Source organism: Porites lutea, chromosome 5 (assembly GCF_958299795.1).
Source record: "Porites lutea chromosome 5, jaPorLute2.1, whole genome shotgun sequence".
NCBI lineage: Eukaryota > Metazoa > Cnidaria > Anthozoa > Scleractinia > Poritidae > Porites > Porites lutea.
In genome coordinates, this window is record NC_133205.1 from 44,695,033 (window position 1) to 44,703,367 (window position 8,335).

Sequence of the window (8,335 nt, forward strand, 5' to 3'; positions counted from 1 at the left end):
GAAGATGTAGAAAGGACCTTTACGGACGAGGGAAGGGAAATCTCAAATTGGTACCAACTAAATTTGTTTAAATGTAATCCTGACAAATTTCAGTCAATCAGTTTAGGGCAGAGGCACATAAACGAAGCAACAAAAAAAAAATCAAATACGTAAAAAGTGGTACAGAAATAAAGCTATTGGGTGTCACTTTTGATGAGCATCTGAAGTGTACTAGCCACTTAGATGAACTATCTAAAAGAGTATCTGGGAAAACAGGGGTCCTGATGAGACTGAAAAATTTAATACCAACATAAGCAAAGCTTACAATTTACAAACTTTTATGTTGCCACAATTAACTTATTTTCAGATGGTATGGCAATTTTGTAGAAAATCTGATAGCCGGCAGATCGTGTGACTCCAGGAAAGAGCGCTTACCGTATTTATTCGAATAAGCGCCCAACCTCAGGGACGGACCATTATTTTTTGGACTTGGGAGGGAGTCGGAAAAGTTTGAAATAAAGTGTTTGCAGAGGCTGTAAAAACTGAGATAAATTGTATGCAAGTAAAAAAAGAGTGTTTGCAGCAAGAGCCGCATATACTACCCGCCTCCCCCCACCCTCCCTCAAAAAAATAATGTTCCGTCCCTTAGCGCCCCCGCCCACCTCGAATAAGCGCCCATCCTAAAGGCAGAAGAAGATGATTAAGAAGAAGATTAACATTAAGAAGTTGATTAATACGCGTCCACCCCAACCCCCCTTCCTCCTCCCATCCAAAAAAATTAAGTGCACAAGAGTAGTATTGATTATTGGAGAGCTTTAGATTCTGAGACGGGGACGACTATGAGTACTATAGTGCTCTTGCGTGAGCCAACGTCATTTTGGGCGGGAAAACGTGATAGGCGTCGTCATTTTACCACGAGTTTTAGCGAGAACGTCGCAGTGGTGGAAAGTAGAGTTATCAAAGTTTAAGAAGTATAATTATTTTGCGATCGGAAAACTGCTAAACCTTCTTCAATAAAAAATAACCCCACTAACGTTTCAGGTGAAAAATAGTACAATGAATTAATACAAACTTAAAGCAAAGGGGCACACCAATCCACAGTCTCGCCAGTACCTGACGCATGCGTACAGCCGTATCACCCGGGTATTGGTAGCCGTGGACAGCTGTTTCGCGTGGGTTGGTGTATGTGTGCCCCTTGCTTTAAGTTTGTCCTACAATGAATTAAGCCTTCCGGGTTGAAATTTTTCGAGAATACGTGAAAAAACTCGTCCTCAAGCAAACCTAAAACTCTCTATTAATTATTCACTGGCGCACAATTTCTAGATTCATCGTCTAGGCAGCACCAGAGAATTCACTTATTGACGTGAGTGACAATGAGACTGAAATTGAAATAAATAACTACTAATAAGAGACTTCCCCAAAGACGGAGTTTTCGGCTTCCGAGTATTTTGCAGAAACCTTGCTTTGTTACACATTCGCGTTTTGTTATTACCATTTATTGTTTCGTTGCAAAATAAACATGCTACACTTGCTGAAAATTGTGAAAATTTAATATTAAACGCCCAGCCTCGAATAAGCGCCCATTCTCAATGTTCAAAAATTTATTAGCGCCCACGGCGGTTAATCGAATAAATACAGTATATGTACAAAAACTGTAATTAAGGGTGTGAAAAAGTGATGCAAAATAATTTCATTTAAGGTTAAATGAAATGAATTAAATTGAAAACCCTAATTAAACTTCCTAGCATCTATAACTTTGAATCACAAAAATTTCTTTGTTACCAAAGCACTATAGAGTGCGTGTATAGACTGCACGTTGTCTGTGAGAATTTTTTTCCTTTCTTGGTTGGTTCACTTATAAAAAGATGGTTATCTTTAATTGTACATGAAGGTAGTAGTTTAGACATTTGCTTAGTGTTTCGTTGGTTGGTTGAGACAAACCAGGCCGACGTTAGGTGTAAAACTACCTGCAAATATGGATTAGCAATAAATGTCAAATTTTAAAAAATGGCACCTTATGAAATTTTGAGAGTTTTACCTGTGTTTTTACAATTCTCGTGAAATTGGGCGTTTATTTCCTCGGGCTTTTAATTTCCTTCAGTATATAAAGCACCTTTAAAATTCGGCTATAAAATCGAAACAAGTACACTTTATGTGTACTGCAGCTGTAGTCTAAAAGTACAAGAAAAGGCTCAGAGTACTAGGTCACAGGCATTTTAACTTTCTAAATTTCGAACAAGTGTCCCCATTTTCCCTCGGGGATAGTAAAGCAAGCGAAACGCGAGCGCGCGTGAAAATTTCTCCACGCGAGAAAGGAAAGACGGGAGACGTGGCGGGGAGCTTCTTGACGCGTCTCGCCTTTCTCGCGTGGGGTGATTTTCACGCCCGCGCAAGGTTTGCTCGCTCTACTATCCCTGACCGCACTAACGGTTTTTTTTATAAGGAAATGTATGACCGTTTTGCCTGTTTTGAAAAAAAGTGGCCGTAATAACGAGGTGACGGTATTACCGAGGTGGCCGTAAGGCGGGTTCCACTATATTGTCAAATTTGATGCTGTTTAGGTAAATCTTCTTAACGCTAAGGTTTCTTTTATGCAAATTAGTCTATGGTTCATTACAATATTCTCATTTCAATCGCGCGTTGAGTTTGGATTTTTTATACAGCTATTTCGAGAAAGGTTGTCACAAAAAAAATTCTCGCGGTAATCCCGAAAGGTAATATGGGATATGATCAATACACTGATTCTGACACTGTAGCTGTCGAACCTACTTTTGCTGCTTCGCTTTAGCACCCACAAACAAGTCCATGGCCTCTCGTGCCATTCTCTCAAAATTTCTTTAAAGAACAGTGATCTCAAAACCACCCACAATACCTTTCGGGATTGTCGCGTGCACTTTTTCCGACAACCTTTTTCACAATAGCTGTATACATATTATTTTCCCCTGATTTAAAGAGCACTTACCTTACTTGATTTGAAAACGATAGCTTTTGATTAACCCTTAATTCTCTCTCATCCGCAGCCAAGGCCTCTTTGTGTTGCGGGGAGGCTAGGGAGAAAGAAAAAGGGAGAGCACGGGGCACGATGGGAAGGGAAAAGAGAGAAGAGAGGCTCCTTTTCCCTCTTCCCATCGTCCCCCGCGCGCTTTCTTTCTTATTTATTTTTTTTTTTTTTCGATTATTGCTATTTTTTTTAGGGATACCCAGCTGGAGCCTCTGCGGAGGAGAGAGCCCTTAATTCATACTCAAATTAGCTCTGGGGATGATTATTTTATTCGTCAAGTCGAGAGACGGAGGCTTACTGCAAGGGGAGACCTACTTTGCTAGCGTCTGAGAATAAGGTCCTAGTAAGCGGTGGGTACATTTATACTGGGAGCCACTCGGATCTTCTGGAAATTTTGTCATACTTTTTAGCACTTTCATACTCAATAGACATAAATGTGAACTAAAGGGAAAGATAATGAACAAGCTATGAACGTTTTCCAAAGATATCGTCACTATATAACATACCAAGATGAAATCAATTTATTCAGAAAAAGCCTGCCTGGCTTTTGTGCATGTTCACAGCTGCAGTAAAAATACGGGCACAGAAACTGAGAAACCTGTGATGAGTCTGGCGTTTAAATAAAAGTTATAAGGATATAACAACGCTGGAGTGCATCTCAACACAGTCACAAAACACAGTAACTAGTCAGTAAGATGCTCGGGTGTGTTTTTATGTGTTAGGTCTTATTTTCATCTCTGTACGTTTCAGGGAATATCTATATCCCCTGAAATGATACCATGTGATTCCTGTAGGGTAGCTCGATGAATCGGTTGGACCACTAAGGCATAGTCCGTTGAGGTTGGCTGCATGACAACTCCTGTACCACCAGGCGCCTTTACTTCGTACAGCACAATTGGATTCTGCACCGTCGTTATCTTGATCCTTTGTAGTAAACATTTTATTGCTATAGATTAGAAAAAGGTAAAATGCTTTTAAAAGTCTCAACCTCTGAACATTTTCATACTAAAAAATCTGTTTCAGTGGCAAATGAATTGCTTCCTCGGGTATTGGGGTCAAAATTTGGAGCGTGATACCGCAAATTCTTAAAAGAAAGTAAAAAAGACGGAAAAAAAGCGCTTCAAAAGATCAATAATAGGAACGCTACCTTATATAATTCAAACTAAAGACTGCTATATTGACGTAGAGACGATTATTTTGTAAACGAAAAACTAATTCTCTTGTCCTTTATTCTTTAAAATTCACTCCAATTGTTTCCCTTCTATTAAAGTAGAATAATAATTGTTTATATAAAATATATACTTATATATAGAGTCTATATAATGTCTAATTTTTTGGTATTTATTCAGCTTGTAGCACTGTAATTATGTACCCTGCCCTGCCTCGACTAGCCCTGCTAACTGCATGCCAGTCATAAATATTTTTTGTACTTTATTTACGAATTCAAGTAAAAGGTTGAAAGTCTCGGCCTCTAATAGCACCAGAGGCTAGGACTTAGTGGAGTCCGATTCGGTCTAAGAAGTTTAATCACAAGTATGATTACGGACAGAATTGGACAACACAAAGTTCTGTTACCAGTTCATCATAATTATAACAAAACTTGTGATATTTTATGATGAAAAAAAATATACACAAAATTCCGCGCGATTCCGAACTGTCCTATTAGTGCTGAAATCAGGACAGCTGATAGCCAATCAGATTTGTGAAATCTTGTTATAGAAATGATTATTAGCACAATCAGCTCTTTATCATGGACTCTGTAATGGGACAAAACTGATATTGATATTACGCCTCTTACTTTGCACTCTGCTTGTTTAACAGGGAGTCCCCAGCCGTGCCCTTGTATCCATCAATACGAAGCCGGTATTTATTTCCCTCGTCAGCCACCTTAAATGTCGTGTACTCAGCGTATCTGACGTCACCCTCAAAGTCTTCCAAGCCAACTCGCAGCTTCATCTCTTCTGCAGCGGTCATACGGTGAAGATTGTCGTTTCCAAGCCAGAACTCACCCTTAAGATTACCAAAACCAGTTTTTTAAGCCACCCAATCAAGATAAAAGTCAACAGATCCATCCATACGTCTCTGAAAAACAGTCCATCCCCCACCGTCCGTCACCATATCACACAGAACTTTTATTGTTTTACCGCCATCTGGATTGACCATATATATTCCGTTGCTAACAAACCCATCTTGAAGAAGTTGCCAGCAACTTTTTGGTTCTAAAAAAGATCATATGAAAGAGACACATTTAGTTTTTATGGCCTGTAAGACGCTTTTTATATAGCACCCTTTTAAAGAACATCCAATTCAGTTTCAAAAGATCGTTAAGTGCTTCAAATATAATGCTTATGACCATTCCTATAATCGAAAACATCAAAATGATGTGCAGAAGAGTCTTTCTTTTTTTTTTCGCGGGGGGGGGGGGGAGGGGGGAACTATTCTTCTATCTAGTAGACGTGAAAAATGATTAGTGATCTCTGGCTTTTTGATATCATGGATTGTAACGGCAAACACACAACGCACAGACATACAGCAAAGGATGCTTTTTTTAGCTAGGTTATACGATTGTTAGTTATTTAATGTACTTACTGCAAGGTATCCCTGTGTAACCCACAGCACACAGGCAGGTGAACTTGTCTTCTTCGTAGTCAGGGATGCAGATTCCTCTTTCACCACAAAGAGAGTTTTCAGACTCACATATACTCTGTTTTCGAAGATACAGAAGACAACTTAGCTTGTCAGTTTTGAAACACAACTTTTTTGAAAAAAAAGTATAACTAAAATGTTCCTTATTTCCCTCCCCGCCCCCCGGCCCCCGCCCCCTTCCCCACAACAGAATAACAAAGTAAATTATGATCCGGTCATTCTATTCCCGGCGGCCGGGAAGATCAGGACTTGAGATCTGGGAATGCATGGTTAGACAATCTATTGAGTCGATATTAAAGCCCCATCTCACAACACATACAGTGAGCCAACTCTTAGGTTGTTGGGAACAATAGAAAACAGACATGTGACGTCTCAAAAATTCACATTTGTGAAATTATGGGATTGATTAACATGGTTGGCAGAGGTGTAGCTGCCTTTAAGCCATTGAGCCCTGATTAAACAAAAATTGGGGTTAAACTGAGTTCATGTATTGGTATGTTAAAAGCGCTGTAAAATAGACCTTTTTATCTTATATCTTTTGTTTTCCCATTTCAGACCGGTGATGGTAAAACAGAGAACTGTTTCTTTCAAATGTCGTCCTATGCAAGTGCATCCACATGCATATGTGTGTACTATTTATGAACAAACAAAAGCAAATTCCCTAAAGAACCTCACGTGGTCTGAATAAACGGGCCCAAAAGGTCTACTGTATTCAATTCAGGCTCGTGAAGCAATGTCTGTCACGGTCATGGGCGCGCAAAAAAGGGACATAATTCACTAGGAAAATCATCCTGGTTTGTCAAGTAGATTCGCTGCAGGAGTCTCTGTTGTTTTCTTTTATTATCTTGATTATGTTTATGAAAGGTTTGAACCCAGGAGTCATTTCAAAAGTAGGTTGAGTTTCATCGTCCGGGTGAACGCAGTCCTGAATAGGACTGATGTTGTTGACAGTCGTGTTTATTCCGCATTGATCGTTGTTAAAAGACAACCTTGAACAAACCAATCCAATCCATCCTAATGGTTTCTTAGAATTTAACAACTAATACAACTTGAGATTAACAGGAAAAAACGGCTGGCTACGCCCCTGGACTTGCATATTCAGAGAGAACAAGATAAAAAAAGCCCCCTTGTCAGTAACCAGTCTTTTAGTGCAAATTTATGAGGAGATATAAGCACGGCTTTGGTCTGATTACTGTGATTACTCCATTACAAATTCTTCTAAAAAATTGTCTTGGATCGTAACGTTAACGATCCAGGCCTAGTTAGGGAGATTTATTTGGAGTAATCGGAGCATAACATTGTTCATATGCTCTCCAACATTGCACCGGCAGGGTAATTTTTAGCAGAAGCACATTTTTCGTCTTGTTCTTTCTGGATATGGCAACCAATCCCATAATTTCACAAATTTAGTTTTTGTGCCGTCATCACTTCTCTTCTCTTTCAACGGAACCATCACTGAAACTTCGTTGGTGTGGTTAACCATGTCAACCTTTGATGGGCTTGGTAAATTAATGCCCCAAAACCCATCCTGATGCTGTTACCAGGCTATTGTAAGGAGGGGTCTCTAAAACTTTTTCTCTGTGAAACTAAAAAAAGTCCTTTTCACTTTAAATAGTTATATATGATTGGAGTCGACCTTTTGATAGCACAATGAGGATAAAATGGCAGTATTAATACACTTCAAGCAGAGAGAACAACTAACCTTCATTCCCCTATACAGCATATCTTCGTCCTCTGTAAAGTTTTGATGTCCACTAAATCGATCAGAGTCGCTCAACTGGCAGCTAAATTTTCCTTGCATGTCGCTTATCGTGGCAAAGTTATAAGACAAACAACGGAAATCTTGCACACACGCTAATTGACAAACGGATTCAGAATCAACTGAAATATTTTGAATTATACCTGCCGCAAGCTTTTTTCCATATATAGCCTCAGAAAAGTTAATGGCTTGGAAGTCAACGTGGTTAATACGGCTAACAGCGAATACAGCCGTACAAGCCATCAGAGCCAATATGAAGAACTGATTCATATTTGTACGAGCGGGGAAAGCAAAACACAGGTTCACAAGTTAGTGAACTAAACATTTAAGACGGTTGCATAGGATTTGGATTAAACTAACCACAAATATTATTGTTTCCATTTTGGGATTAATGGCGAACGGTGGGTTTGATACGACTTAGTTTTTCATCGAAGCAATAAAGAATTAAGAAAAAAATGTTTAAAAAAGTCTTTAGGTATGAAGTCACAGAACTAGGCTGCGACAAAACTGCGATAACAAATTAAGCCTTTTGCTTTTTTCTTAGATTAACTGGTAAACTTGGATGAGTACAGAAAATGCAATGAATAAAATTGAAAACTACTCTTTCCTTTTATAATAATTTATTCATTAACCTGATTTTGTGGGCGCGGTGAACTAACATGATATGGATTATATATTATGTTTGGAAATCCATCGAATATTAAGTTCGATACTGTTGGATTAGATTGATAAAGTTCCATTGGTTGATTATGAGATGGTAAGGGAGTAAGAGAGCTTTTATTATCTCGCGTGGGATTATTGCATTGAGTACACTAAATTACTAACTTGTTGTATTCGGAATCATACACGGACCGGCACCGCAAATTAATCGTACTTTACCGTCGAGAATTAGTATAGGTATAAAACTCCCTGAACAAGAGATTAAGGCCCTCTTCGCACTACGAAAAATT

General features: G+C 39.0%; 1 pseudogene; it reads right to left on the reverse strand.

Moving 5' to 3' along the window:
- Positions 1-3,691: 3,691 nt before the first annotated feature.
- LOC140938441 (ficolin-1-like) lies at positions 3,692-7,655 on the reverse strand (annotated as a pseudogene).
- Positions 7,656-8,335: the final 680 nt, after the last annotated feature.